Genomic DNA, 14,246 nt, shown 5'->3' with positions numbered 1-14,246 from the left:
TCCCTATTCTTTTATTAAACATCTATGGATGTGTGACTGTGTATGATAAAAAGGAGGCCAAGTTCCTTGGAGCATTTGTCTAGGTCATTTTGTGTACAGTACACCTCGGTACGTGTGTGCAACTCTATTGGTCAATTCACTCGTTGATGCCAGACCAGCCCCCTGCCGAAACGACCAATAGAGTTGCACACACGTTCCTTCACGGCAGCTGCTGCTGCTCCGATCTGTTGTTAACCCCGTATTAACACCCTGCTAGGCAACCGGGAGGGAAACGAAGATCAAACGAGCACGAAGAATGTCCTCGAATATTCGCCCGAAGAGAAGACAGGAACAGGCGAATATTCGCGGAATACGAAGATTTTTTCCCCCCCGAAGACGAGCACGAAGACGAACACGAAGAGCCCCCTGGTGCCCAAGTCTACAATTAACCATGTTAATTGTATGTTTACTACAATTCATAGCTTTTGGCCATAGAGGTGGATGGGAGGTATAGCCACCCTGCTTTGGCTAATTTTATTTGCCCTTAACGATAAAGTTCAAGCTCCAGGGAACGATAGCTAAGTGGAAGAAAGTATTGACGGTGATTGTAAATCGTGTTAAGGGTTCCTGGTTGGAGTATCCAGTGAGCAGGGTGGGCTGGTGCACCAACAGCCTTACAAATCCAGGTCAGGAATTACAGGTGAAGCTAATTGAAGCTAACCTATCCTAATTATTTGGGCTTAAAAGGACCAAATTGGTATAATTCAGTCTGCTTTTATCTCAGATAAGAAATCTGCGTGATTACAAACTGCTGTATGGGTTTCTTTTTGCTGCAGCATTTGTGTTATTTTGGGAGGTGGAGAAGTCACCACAACTTTAGAGAGCTAAGCATCGTGTTTACTTTGTGTTTATTTTGTGCACAATGTATATTGATTGATTGCTGCTGTTCTGAAGAAAATAAACACTTGAACTTAAACTTCCAAGCATTTCCATGATTCATATTCACGCATACTTACTTATATACTTACTTATATTAACAGCGTTAAGTTCATTTCTAAAGAGCCTAAAAAGGCAACAGAGTTGGTAGGGTTTAGTGAGTAAAAGAAGTTATGGTTCTAATGATGTATAATGATCTCTCCTGTTCCATGTGTTAATTATTATTCAATAATAGTCGGTGCTTTTCTTTACCATTGTGTGAAGAAAGTAGCTGTGTTTACAGGAGGGAAATCCAATAAGCAACAACAAGTTAGACATAAAAAGGTAAACACTAATCTTCAAGGGTAGAAGCACGGGGTGATGAACGAACTGAACCACTTGTTAGAAAAGAGGTGCCCCAAGGAACAATTTATCCACTGTGTTACTTCACCGGGATCCATCAACAGCAGGCAGGATGCTGGCAACCGGCACAAGGGTCCCGAGTGGTATGTACCCACCCGAGCACTGCAGTTGACGTAGTCCCAGCGTGTCAGGAACGCTGGTGAGGTACAGCTAAAGTGTGGCCATGATGCACAGCAGGTGGTGGATCACACATGGCGCTGGATTTGAAAATCCGGATGTGCTCTGTTATTCTGTGAGACTCTGGTTCGCGATATTTGACCCTTGGCTTGCCTGGCTACTCTCCTGCTTTGTTATTCCACTCCTGGTTGCTCTATTTGTGCACCGTACCTGACTTGTCTAACTACCGGCTCCATGAACCTACCTTTGGTTTGTAATTACCCCTTAAGTGTACCGAACCTGGCTGTATCTGACCATCCATTTTCTATTAACCCTTGGCATCCAGTGTATACAGGAATCTCGATCGGTCTGTGCTTTGCCTATTACACTCAGTACCAAACTACCAGTACCAGTTGTTTCCCAGTATCATCTTCTCTCCAGCTTTCATCTCCCAGTAGCTTCCTCCTCCATCCTGCTCACCTCCTGACAGCTTCTCTTGACACATACATCTGGTACTTCTTGCTGGGGTCCCAGCATCCATGTAAGACAGAGGCAAGCTTGGAGATCTACAGTGCCATAAATTACCACTTTAGTAATTAATTTGGCAAAATAGAGATATGGGTTTTGTTGAGCAGAAATAAATGGTACTTAGCAAAAAAAAACTACTTTTTTTTCTACTTTTTATTATGGAAATCTGGAAGTGTACAGATGTATATAAATAGGTACTTTTGTAAAAAGATTATACAGGTATGTATTATGCCTGAGATTTTATGATGACATTTATGATATGGCACACGGCACATTTTATTTACAGTAATAATATATTAAGAATAAAATGTGTTGCATAGTAAATAAATCCATGAAAGAAGGAAAGTTGGTTAAGCAATCTTGTAATAAACTAAAAGGAATAACACTCCATGTTTTATTACAAAAATAATCTGTATACATATACAGTATATTCAGATACAATCCTAATTACAAAGGTTTGCTTAAAAGAAACACAATATACAATAAAAATAATACAAATAACACTTTTTAGGTGTATGCAAGCTCTGACAGGAGCCTTATGAGGAATCAGCAGCCACTGCACAACCACCTTGTAAAAAGCACTTTTCAGTGAAAACACATTTCTAAAATGAATATCATAAAAATGATTAATTATGGCTTTTTCTTTGTACAAGAATGAGCATTCTGCATGATGTTGTTAATGGCACTAAATAAATCATTGTGTTGTAAAAGAGAAATCTGAATTAAATTAGCTGGGTTGTTTTCATTTATGTACACAATAAAAGCATGTAATGCTTATAATAATTCTTTTGCCCAGAAAGGTGCAATATGTGGGAAATTGCACTCAAACAATGTCCTTGATTTACCAAGGTACAGAATGAAAAGTGACACACACCTATTCAGAGTTCTTTACTCCTAACCTAAACCTCCCCCTGATGATTGACAGTCATGGAAAGAATGAGCGCCAATGTTAATACTTGAGGATTTGGGGGGTATAAAAAAGAACAGCCCCAATACACCATTAAAGGATGACCTTGCTTGATCTAGCACTGTTTTAATCAGGGCGCTACCACATAGAGAAAGAGCAAAGTTTAGAAATGTAAAATAATTACTTTTTTATTATTTATATTAGTTTTATTGATCAGATGGCAGGGCGTTTGGTGCAGCAAGCTGTTACCCCTAGGCCAAACCCCATGAATATAATGCAGGTTTCTAGCAGAGGAAGTAAAAATCACACATGGCAACCTTGCAATATTCCAGTTTAGCGTTTTAATACATATTTATATATATATATATATATATATACACACAGTATATTAGCAGGCTCTCGGTATGTGACATCAGATTTTCTGAACTTGTGTTATTTCATTATAGTTAGTGCTAGATATGTATATATTTGTTTCACTTTTCAATATTACTATAACGATAACCTTCATTTTTGATTTTGGATTTGTAAAATCTAAAATGATTCAAAACCAATCATTTAATAACTACATTCTTAGGTTTGTAGCTAGAAAATCACAGTTACATCTAATCCATGTTGCATTAGGCAACAATTTTATGCTATAACAAAAAGAGCAAATTTGGTAAAGATATCTTTATTGGCTAACTGAAATATAAAAGATGCCTAGTTCTTGTTAACCCATTAAACTATTAAACGGTATGTTGGTCAAGTTGAAATATATCATATTCTTTCCCCAAACATGCTTTATTTCATTTATCCTGAATTCTTATATTCAGAGGTATCTCCTATATTCTGCTAAGAAAGTAAACTCAATTTTCTTCATGCTTTATTGTAGATAATAGAACACTTGGTTTATTTAGAAACCTCTCCAGAGATTTTAAAACCCAACAGAGTAATGCTGTTGGAGTGAACAAAACAGGTAAAAAACGCAACTATCCTTAAGGGCATCTAATACTTACCTGACACCCACTGAGATTGTGAGTGATGGGACTGTAGACTGTAAGACTGTAGCTAGTGGATGACGTGAGGGAGAGTACAATAAGTGATGGACTGGGGTTATTCACTAAACTGTGAGCAGAAGCCTTCCATCTCATTAATTAACTAAACACTATATAGGGTGTATCACAGAATTATCTTGTGAAAATAACATTTGTTTCATGATACTGTTCCTCTACTGTGTTTTACATAATTTCAAATCAAAAGGTAATTTTCCTCTTTTCTTACCTTTTCACATATTTGAAACAAGCCTAAGTCTAGCTTGTACAACCATTGGCCTTCATACCAAAAATATTATATTGATATATTTCTTCTTTTCCATTCATATTCATTTATTTATATATATATATATATATATATATGTATATATATATATATATATATATATATATATATATATACATATATAATGTATATTTGCATTTCTTTTAAAGTATTGCCTTTATTTCTGCAAACACTATGAATGTTTCCAGATGTTATGTGAAATATATGATGTTTCACTTATTCAAAATGTGCCACCTTTACAACGTAAATACAAATAGTGGCAGATGAAATTGCTAATCGGTTCAATCATACTAACCAAATATTAAAGCATTACCATTAAAAAAAAAATTCAATTGAACCAAACTATTTTTGTCGCACTTTAATAGCGAATATTCTAATAAGTAAATTGTTTGCTAGTTTTGACATATTTTTGATGTAATATTTTATTTGAAAATATATCCATAATTACTGATTTTAATCTCTATGCTACTAAAATACTTGAACTAACGTGTGGAACAAAATCGTTTGCATCAAAAGATTGCTGAGGAATGTGTTTTTTTTATGATTTCTAGCTTTAAATTAAAAAGAGCAAAAAAACCTTAATTGAAAATATTATTCTTATTTTCAAATAGCAAGACTTCTAGTTGCAGTTTATGTTAATAATTGCTGAGCATGTGTGTGAATGAAACAATGTTTCAAGTATTTTCCTGTAATCAGCTCCCAGGAGCCCCAAAATGGGAATCTGTACATAGACTATGGCTGTTCGGTTCTAATGCAAACTCAGTGTTTTAAATGATCTCTGCTAAATCTATAAAATTGTGTTTGGAAAGCTGTAAGCAAATATGTGTAATGTGCTGAACAAGATGTTTATTTTGTTTGTTTAAAACTGTTCCCAGCATGAAAGGAAAACTCAGCAAAGGAAATTACATTATCACTTTATTGACATGTTTTTAAAAGACATCAATAGCGATTGTGAATAAATCAGGATCGTTGTCTCCAACCTAAATTAAAGTTCTACTACGTTGAAGAAGCAATATAATATTTGTATAGTTTTTTCTCATTTTTTGCAGCGTTTTACAACAGAGACGGCTTGTACAATGGACCAACCCTTTCACCGAAGTCAGATATGCAACTTTTCCAGAATCCTCTATTTTACAATTCAGTAAAGAAATCCAATGTAATGGTGTTTACTGATTAAAATAAGCAAAGTATACATAGTAAAAGTTCATATAACATGTATACTATGGGAAAATGTTATCTCTGCCCTACTGCTACCGATTGCTGATTGTCTTTTCCACAGCCATGGGTCAGGATTATAGTATGTGTGGTCCCACAACAGCTTCAATGTCATGCATTGACTTGTCCCATTGAAGGGATTCTAGTTCATAATTTAGAAGCACAGCAGTTGGCATTTTCCAGTCCTATCTAACCTGGCTTCCTTACTACCATAAATCACAATTATCATGATCGACTTCACATAGTAATGATGACACTGAGTGGAGACACTTTTCATAAGGCACAAGTTCGCATTGGACAGTACTTTCCTTGAGCATCTTTATCTATGTAGATGCCGACAGTACTAAAGCTGCAAAGACTGTGCCTTTTAATGACATTGCTTGTCTGATATTCTCACTAAACAAATATTTGAAACGGATGAACCTACCCACTTGCATATTCAGTTGTAACCAAACCACTTTGTATAGGTCACCTCCAGAATCAGCAGAGATGTTCCAGCAAGGGACATGGGAGGAGCACAAATGGTTTTTCTTAATGGAAAAAATGGTAAACATGGTGCATTCAGGTGTCATCAGCTTGCTCATTTCTTTTTGGAAGGACCAGACTGGAACTAAAAATGCAAATATCTATTCATCAAAGATGTCTTGTGGCCCAGGATGGAAGGCCACACTGCTAGAAGACTTAAGTTGTGGGTCTGATTCCAGATACAACGATTCCTGATAAATAGGTTTAGAAGTACAAAATGAAATTGCTCCTGGATGCTGCCCTGATTAAACTAAATATGCATCATCTTCATCGCTAGACATTTTCAAAGGCCCATGATATCATTTATTTACAGTAGAGAATAGACATGATAAGCTTCAAGCACAGAAGGGAATATTATTTGATATACTTGTAGCCACAAAGCATATTTACCCCTAGCTATGTGTATTAGTCAGGGAAGGCCCCCGCATCTTCAACCAAAGTAATTGATGGCTGTATAAGTTATGGCTTTGGAATCATCCTGTTACCTCCTCCGTTGTCCCGCGGGTAGGGGAGCTGAGAGGCGTCCAGCCTCCCGCTCGTTCCGTCGGCGAGAGCCGCCGCCAGGTCCGTTCTGCGGACAGACGCGCGTCCCCGCAGAGATCACTGGATCCTGACGGGGCGCGCGCCTCGACGTCAGGAGTGCCGTTCGCGCATAAATATTCATGTCACTGCTTAAAGTGACATTTATCTTTTTTCCTCCTCCCCCTAATTAGGTGGGTAGGAGGATCCTGTGATTGAGAGGGATATTTAAACCCTCAGTATGCACTTCACCTTTGCCTGTGATAGTGCCTTATAGCCTTCACTAGCGTTCCTGAATTTGCTTAATATTTATTGGTTCCGGCTAGTTTTTGACCTTTGCTGTTTGCTGCCTGTCCTGACCTCTGCTTGTGACCCCGACTACTCTTCTGCCTGACCCCTGTATTTATTATTTTTGTTCCTGATTATTTGTACTACGCTACGCTCCTGTGTCCGTTATACACTTCGGTGTTCCGTTGCTGGGCTCTCCACCTCCGCCAGGAGGCGCCTTCCAATTTCTGCAGCACGGATCCTCTGCTGTATTGCAGACATGACACATCCCCTTTAAAATAGAATTTCTAGAATGGTCAAAAGGAAAGGTATAACATTCACTCACATGAGGTCAATCTATTTAATAAGTTTCCTTCCTCAAGGTGGGGTTAGATGCCATCAAGCCCCAAGATCAGACAGAAAGAAGCTGGGTTATCTGATGTTTGGAACATTACAGGTCTGTGACTACTTTATTAACTAAAGTTCTAGAGCTTTTGTTGTTATTAAAAATAAATGTTTGTATTTTCTGTTGATAAGTGAATGTCTGGCTGCAGGATTTAGGATAGTATGGAAAGTACAGACAATTGGAAATGAACCTGTTCTAGACAGAGATGCTTTCATTCTCACCTTCCTGCAGTCATGGCACAGGATTAATTCCCTGCACATATGACATTCATTAATACATTAGTATGCTTTATCAGGCATGATTAAAATTTCATTGGGTTAAGCAAGAGGAAAAAAGACCCAAGTTCACCTTTGTGCTTCAGAGAAAAGCATATTGAACTGAATTAACCAATGGATATTTTTACGAAGGAACAAATAAAAGGTGTTAATAGAGGAGAACGTTATTATCATTTAGGTAAACCCAGGAGTATTACAAATATGTAATTAGAATTAACTTTTGCTGCCAGATCACTAGAAGCTATATTCAAGAGACTGATAGCAGGGATTTTTATTCTCATACTTGATTAATGCCTATGCTTAAACATAAATGTAGCATGAATATAAAATATTTTAATAAAGGATCATGCATGTGCAGGATCTGGGTTACTGGGCTCTTTGAAAAAAAAGTCTCTAAGGGAGTGATTAGGGATGGGCACAAAATATACTATAAACAACCAATTACAAAAAAATAATGTGTATTTAAATTCACATTTATTATTTTCAGATTTTCTATGGTTTTTTTTACACTGACTGCAAGGCTCAGTACAAAAATGGCTTTGCATGTTGTGGCTGCTTGGCATTGTAACCGCAGCAAAAACACACAGTGGGGGAAATGTGTGAAACAGAGTCACTTCTATCAAATCTACAGTGGTCGTGTTGACATTTTGCACGGGAAAGTGTTACAACCGACGACAACTGAATAAATTGCATTTCTCAATACAAAATGTAAAGCACCAGGACCGAACAGAAAAGGCGTGGCATATCCGATGACACTCTGACAAACTTTTTATTGAGAAAGGTTACAGTAGAATTTGAATTGAACTTCAGTATATTCATGTTGTTACAGCCTCAATAAGCCCCCAAAATGGCTGATTTATCCAGATACAGTAAACTGTGTTTTCCCCCCCACTTTATATAATTAATTTCAACATCATCAGTAACATAAGGCAGAGATGCAAAAACAAGACTAATGTCCTTTATGTACTATATTATAAATATCATATTCATTTAAACACTCCCCATATGTGCTGTTATAAGATAAGTTAACTTATCAAACCTCCAACTATGAGTTTACTATTAAATTGCTATTAGTCTGGTTGAAAATGGCTGTGTTCGATATTAAAATGAAAGCCTAATAGAGAGGAATCATTTACTCAGTTATGCATCTTACATCCTGCAGGACAGCACTTTACCTGTGCTGGTCATCAACATGTGTAATGTATTATTTTACAGCATGCTTCCTTTTTTATTAAAGTCTTCTTGTCTATACTCAGTGAAGTACGCTACCCACACTTCTGTTAGCAGGTGAGCTCAACTCACATATTTGCAATCAAAGCTTCCAATGGCATTCATTTGGAATAGTATTATGAGCATTGTATATAGGCACTGGCATGCAGAACATCTCTGTATTTTACATTTTACGTGTGTGAATGTCTGTTTAAGTTATATTGTAAGGGTTTTTGATCACTGAAGAGCAGGGACTGGAAATGTAAATTTCTACCTGTATAGAAATAATGCTCACTAGTTTGAATGGGGCTCCTCCTACTGGCCTTTAGTAACATTACAACACAATTCCGCTACCAAGAGCAGTGTGCCCAAAACATTCATGTTGTACAAAATAACATAACAGTTAGTGGAGGTCTGAAGGTGATATACATTAGTCTCTCTCCAGTTCAACGTTTTGCTGGATTGTAATATAAAAGAGACTCACACACTATAAGGAAGGGCCAGCAACTTTCAATTCAACCAAACCATGTTCTGAAAAAGAACTGCTGTCAGTAACATCTAATGGCCACTCACTGGTGATCACTAAAACTGCAGTAGCTCTCCGTAAATTGTATTTTTTCGGTGTGTAAAATAAAACAAAATTCCTGTTCCTTCAATAGTATTTTCTCAAGAAACTTAAACAGTGTAACAACTAATTTTATCGCAATGACAATAGTGACCCTTAAGCTTTAGACTTGTTTTGTAGATCGCAAAGCTTCATGTGGACTGCTCTGCATATTAAAGCATCCTATTGTTTACATTTGTAGTATACCTATTTCTGGTCTAATGACCTTCCCTTTCTGCTCATCCACCTTTACACCATAAAGGAGAAATAACGACAATTACAATGCATCCTGTTAAAGATGGTAACAGCTGACAGTCCTGCGAGACGAACAAGCTGCTCATACTACACACACAGCAACATACTTTCACACAGTAAAATACTTACACACACCCATTACCATACTTATACACACACATACAGACACACACACTAGCATACCAACACAGTAACATACTTACACACACACATTAACATACTAGCATACTGACACATGTACAGTAACATATTTTCACACATACTAACACATACAAACACACACACAGTGACATACTAACATATTCACACACACACACACATACTAACACATACAAACACACTCATACACACACATAGTAACTGCCTGGGTACACCCGCCAAAACGTGCTTCCCACAATCCGAGACTCTGCGGTTAACCCTTTCTGCGCTAGACAGGTCTAGAATGAATGAGTCTTAAAAGAGGTAAAAATAGTAATCCTTTTAAGACTTTCACTTTTGGGCACATCGTATGAAATTCTAACAACATAAATACAGCATATGCCTTTCTCAATTCTCCCCACAGACATATGTTTCAAGATGTGCTTTACACCTAAGTATGGGAACAAATCTATGTCTTCCGAATAAGTTGCAACTCTGGGAATACCTGTCCTCACCCATTCTGCCAATTGCAACTGTTCTGTGAAATATTACAGCACTGGCAGAGGCGTCAAACACCGTGCTACAGTCTGGGGAATCAACCTAGACATTCCTGTGTCATATATCTGGTCGTGTCCAACATGTTGGGCACCTTTGGTCTTTCTGCCTTATGCAGCCAGAATCATTTGTGTATTGAGGTAGGTGTCAAAAAGGTAGCCTATTCTTAGATAATTCTATTGAGAAAGCTTGTCCAGAACCCAAGCTTGCAGTTCAATCTCCATACCTCGAATCTCTAAACGATTCCTCAATCTAATGGTTAGGGGCTCTATAGCCAGCACAAAAAATAATGGGGATAGGGGGCAGTCCTGTCTCATACCATTGGTAAGCATGAATGAAGGGGAAGCAAAACTAAAGCAACATACTCTCACCAAGGGTCCTGTGTGTAAAGTGCTGACTGCCTTCAAAGATTGCTTGGGTAGGTTATAGCGCTTCAAAGTTTCTCTCATTTAGCCTGAATAAACTCTGTTAAAAGCTTTTTCAGCATCTATTGACACAATGACTGTCTGTCTCCCTGAATCTGCTGAGCCAAAGTTAGACTGAAAAACTAGTATTATCAGGTGGGTGTCTCCCAGGAATGAATCCAACTTGGTCATTATCAATCAAGTCAAGAAAAATGACATCTATTAGCCACAATTCTGGCGCATAGTTTCTCATGTCAATATTAAGGAGAGAGATTGGTCTAAAATTGCCAGAACATGTGGGCAGCTTGCCTGGCTTTGGTAAGCATTTCTGCAGGCAAGTGCCCAGAGAAGAAAATGTGATTAGATGTTTTGACTAGCATTCAAAAAGCTATGCAGGCAAGGTGATTTAAAAGATTTAAGTGTTTTATCACCTGTTTAAATGCTAGTTCAGATACTGACAGAGCTAATCATCTTCCGCTCCAAAGTGGAGAATCTTGAGAAGAGAGAGACATTCAGCTCTTTCTTCTTCAGGAAACCCCATTCACATGCTACTGAGCTGCTGTGGCGGTAGTCGTGCGGGAGTGGGGGGTCTCCCTCTTCTCCGTGACGGCTGCTGTTGCGGCTGTTATGGAGGACCCTGGGGTAGCACAGGTAGCTGGACCCACGCAGCAGAGATGGTATAGCAGACTCACAAGACAAAAACAGGGAAGTCCAAGGTGAGGACAGGCGGCACAGAAGCAAAGTCAAGGATAATTTTACATTTTTTTTCCAATTTAAGCTTCTGCTGATCACTTCAGCATCTTCTTCTTCACCTTCTATCGGAGGAGAGTTCAACTTAGGCCATGATGACCGTGCTTTCGGGGACGTCCTCTCCCTCGATTAGAGGATCAGGGAGAAGATTTTCCGGAAGCACCATAATTTATGGAAAGATGCAGACAAAGATAGAAGATTTAAGATAGCAGATTGAAGAGACGGAAAAAGATAGAAGGTTAAGAAGAAGCGGAAGTGGTCGGCAAAAGTATAAACATATATATATATATATATAATACACACTACCGGTCAAATGTTTGTAAATGTCATTTACAAATGTCCTTGTTTTTGAAAGAAAAGGAAATTATGTCCATTAAAATAACATCAAATGGATCAGAAATACATTGTAGACATCATTAATGTTGTAAATGACCACTAATACTGGAAACGGCTGATTTTTTTATGTATTACAGAATGAAAATCTGTTTATTATGGCAAATAATTCAGCCAACATTTTGTATGTGTAACAAATTAGAAAATGTGAATTTACGTTTTTTACTGTAGTTTGGGGTAGCCGTATTAGTCCAGTGTATAAGAATGCAAAAAAACGTATGTTGCAGAATCTTGTAATATCTTGTTTATTGGACTAACAGTATTTAAAAGCTCGTCTATTATTTTAAATACTGTTAGTCCAATAAAAAAGGTATTACAAGATTCTGCAACATACGTTTTTTTTACATATTTTTGGTTCTGTACCTAGCTAACACTAACATATACCACCCCAATTCCTTCTAAACTAATACTGCATACTACAGCACAGATCACAGTAACAAGCGGCGTTCAGCGGAAAAAAACTGTTTTTAAAAATGTATTGTAACCGTTACACACACTCTGCCTCCTTCTGCTGAGATGTGCCTGTTAAGTGACAACATGCAAAGCAAATGTTTGCTCATATTGACTTTGCCATGTGATCGCTGAGATTGACCAATCACAGTGATCACAGAAGAAAGGACACTCTTTACTTGCAGACTGTTGTGTGTGTAAGTCAGTACCCTGCACCGAGAACTATTTGATAGCGGTGTTGACAGAAGTGTGCACCACATTCCATGTTGTCATATAAGATTTAAAGTTCACTGCTTCATGAATCATTAGGAAGGTGCAATGAAGTTCACATCAGTTCGAATTATAGTTTATGTATATATGGCATGAGTAGACAGTGGGGTTCTGTTCCCTTTATTTATTTATTGATTTTTCTTTGCCAATAACTTCTCCCACTGGAGTAGTATACAGACCTGTATTTACAAAGAAACATGCAACCCCTTAACTCCTGCTTTACTGCAGGTGCTTTTTCAGCATTTTTATACTATGTTTCTAACCATGTTTCTCCTTTTTAATTTTTTTGTGCACCTACACAAATTGTATTTTGGTTTGTCAAGGACAGAAAGAGTTTTCTTTTGATACCTTTTAGTACAACATTTAGTATAATACATAAAAATTCTGAAAATATTTTTTCCCCAAATCAGTCTATTTTCCAAACTTGATCTTTTCAAATTTTATTTTCTGAAGCCTATGTCTCGTTTAGGACTGTTTAGCAGCCCACCAGCTCAAAATACCAAAAGTATATATTTATGGAGAGAAGAAAACCCAGGGTATTTCACTAGAAATCATTTGGGCACTTATTATGCAACCATTTGGTGACAATCTCTAGCTTTTTTCACCAAACATGCCATGTTTATAAGAATTTTTTGCAAAGAATACATGTAACTTCATAGTAACTACCAAAATGTATTCATCTGCATCTCCAGATTACAGAAATACTCTACCTGTATAACATGTTAATTTAACCGCACAACAGCACACATAATAGGGCAAAGTCAGCACACAGAAAATAAAGGGTTAAATGATAATCTACCATAGAAACACAGTTTAAAAGTATACATTTTTACAAGTATGCCAGCCTTTTGCTTTTCTGGTGCACCTGCTTTTGTGGGACACAGCTCATGGGAGTCTTAATCCAGTCATCAGCCCTATTCTAAAAATAGTATGTGGGTGTAGGGTATTTTTTCTTATTTTTATTTTTTGTGTTTTATTTGTGATGTATTTTGGTGATTTTATTTTGGGGGGGCGGGGGTAGCTGTGCCAAAATGCCTGATCCTCTACTATAGATCATCTGGCAACCTGTTGGTACGCTAACTTTTTTAACTTTTCCGAGGTCCAGATCAGTCTCATCAGCACTAGGCAACCATTCAAAAAAAAAGTCTTGCTTTCTTCATTTTGTTCCATGCCATGATGATAGATGTTTGAGCCACTTTTTTCAATGTCATGAAGGTTTTAAGGGGTTAAATAACATGTTGGGTTGTATGCAGGTTATTCATCTGCCACTCTGTCTAGCCTCCAATATAAGTGAGTTTTCCTCTGTAACTCTTCAGGTTCATCTTGCATTTTCTTCCAATATGTCAAAACCTGTCCGGACCCCAATTAGTTTTATCATGTATCTGCCCGTGCATTGCCATTGTAAACAAACTAATTATAAATAAGTACAATACATTTCAACAATACATAAGAAACAGGTGGCTCATTAAACCGCCAGTTGTCATTTTCTGTATATTATGTATCACGCTAATATTACACATCAGTGTAAAAATGTTACATGTTTCTAACGCTCAGTGTCTTAGTATAACCCTCAAACACAGTGTTTCCATCTTACTTGCCTCATGTTTCCTCATGTAGCTGTGAAATATACAAAATAACACATTTTGTTTCAATTAAAGTATTCAGATCTTAATTCATATAAGACACAGGACCTGGACATGAGTCATTGTGGACTAATCTTTAATTGGAGAACTGCACATTATAAGATACAGTATGACCTAATGACATAATGATATCTATTATATGTAAACAGCAGATTAATAACTAAGTAATCATTAATTATCATTTGTATAAGACATAATGAGAT

This window comes from Sceloporus occidentalis, unplaced genomic scaffold, assembly GCF_023333645.1.
Source record: "Sceloporus occidentalis isolate IW3139 unplaced genomic scaffold, rSceOcc1.0.p SCAF_78, whole genome shotgun sequence".
Lineage (NCBI taxonomy): Eukaryota > Metazoa > Chordata > Lepidosauria > Squamata > Phrynosomatidae > Sceloporus > Sceloporus occidentalis.
Note: the sequence above shows the minus strand (reverse complement) of the source record.